General features: G+C 42.3%; 1 protein-coding gene across 4 annotated transcripts in view; it reads left to right on the top strand.

The window, feature by feature from the left end:
• The first annotated feature begins 705 nt into the window (after positions 1 to 705).
• The window catches only part of dqx1 (DEAQ box RNA-dependent ATPase 1), a 45,614-nt gene continuing 45,107 nt past the window's right edge, over positions 706 to 1,212 (top strand). For all 4 annotated transcript variants that reach the window (XM_061293279.1, XM_061293276.1, XM_061293278.1 and 1 more), the window contains exon 1: positions 706 to 1,026. The gene's annotated coding sequence lies outside the window, so the exon portion shown is untranslated. The remainder of the gene's footprint in view (positions 1,027 to 1,212) is intronic.

Below are 1,212 nucleotides of genomic sequence, written 5' to 3'. Positions count from 1 at the left end.
CTCTCTCTCTTCTGTTTCAATATACGAAAACAAATACTTTAAAATTAAAATTCCCAAATGTTTTTCATGGTAAAATTGTGAATTTGACAAAAAGCAAAAACGTGATACTCTTGCCAGTAGCAGTAATACAAAGTCACCCGAGGAGGCTATAAAGATGAAGTGCAAAATGTAAAACTGCAGTTCACGGATATGGAGGGCCTCAAGACTAGGTCTGCACTGGGTAACCAAATACCACTGTCAGACAGTAACATCATGCTCGTGTGTTGGAGCGTACTTTGGTCGGAGGGTAACGCCCATCCCACATTTAGGCTGGCGCCCATCTTACGTCGAGTGCCATTATCCAGACCACAATACATTGGATTGATAGTGTAATTGTTTTTTTGATCTTGATCTGCATGTTCAAACGGACTGTCACGCAGCAGGAAAAGTCCCAGACGCATTCAAGAACCCCATTTGCCCCTGGAATAAAAATAAATGTACTGTACAGCAATTGCAAGCCGGTGAGCGTGGAAATGCGTGTTTCGGTTTGAAGGTAGCATCTGGAATGATGAATGCTATTTGTCCTATATCCGAGTAAATTTCGCTTCTCCTTTTGTATGGACATAATTCATTCATGTAACAATTAAATGTATGTTTTGAACTCAAAACATTAATCAAAATTCCGCCCACCCAAACGTGTTTACAGGTTTAAGGTGGTGCAATTTTCCGAGGACAGTTAAACGCAACGCAACATTTGACAGCACGAGAACAAACATGGCGCCTATGGGAGAGAGTGCCGTCAATACCTTCTCCTCTCCTCTCCTGTCTCTGTCAGCTGTCAGAAAAGAAACTGGCTGGGTGAGGATTAGCAAGTAGTGACTGCGATCAGCTGTTGGCCTATATCCATCTTTGGTAGTTTTCCCACCTGCTTTTGGCGATGAGGAGGCGGCCTGTGAGATAGGACTGAATCCCCTGCCACAACTGCTTTAGACTACGCACGAACAGTTTGGCTTTGTTTCCTCCTCACTCAAGCGATATGTTAAAAAGGTGAGACAAGATTTGACTGAAACCTGGTTTTGAAATTCTACTGGAAAAAGTGACTTTTCTGTGACTCGCTGAATATTGTTTTGGTAGCAGTCATGTATAGGACTAAGGGTAGACAGATAAAGTGTCCTCCTTTCGAGATCGACTGGTTACATCAGCGATGTTAAATCAAGAATATACATTCATTTG

Source organism: Syngnathus typhle, linkage group LG12, assembly GCF_033458585.1.
Source record: "Syngnathus typhle isolate RoL2023-S1 ecotype Sweden linkage group LG12, RoL_Styp_1.0, whole genome shotgun sequence".
In the NCBI taxonomy this organism is placed as follows: Eukaryota; Metazoa; Chordata; class Actinopteri; order Syngnathiformes; family Syngnathidae; genus Syngnathus; species Syngnathus typhle.
This window is presented reverse-complemented; position numbering and strand designations above follow the sequence as displayed.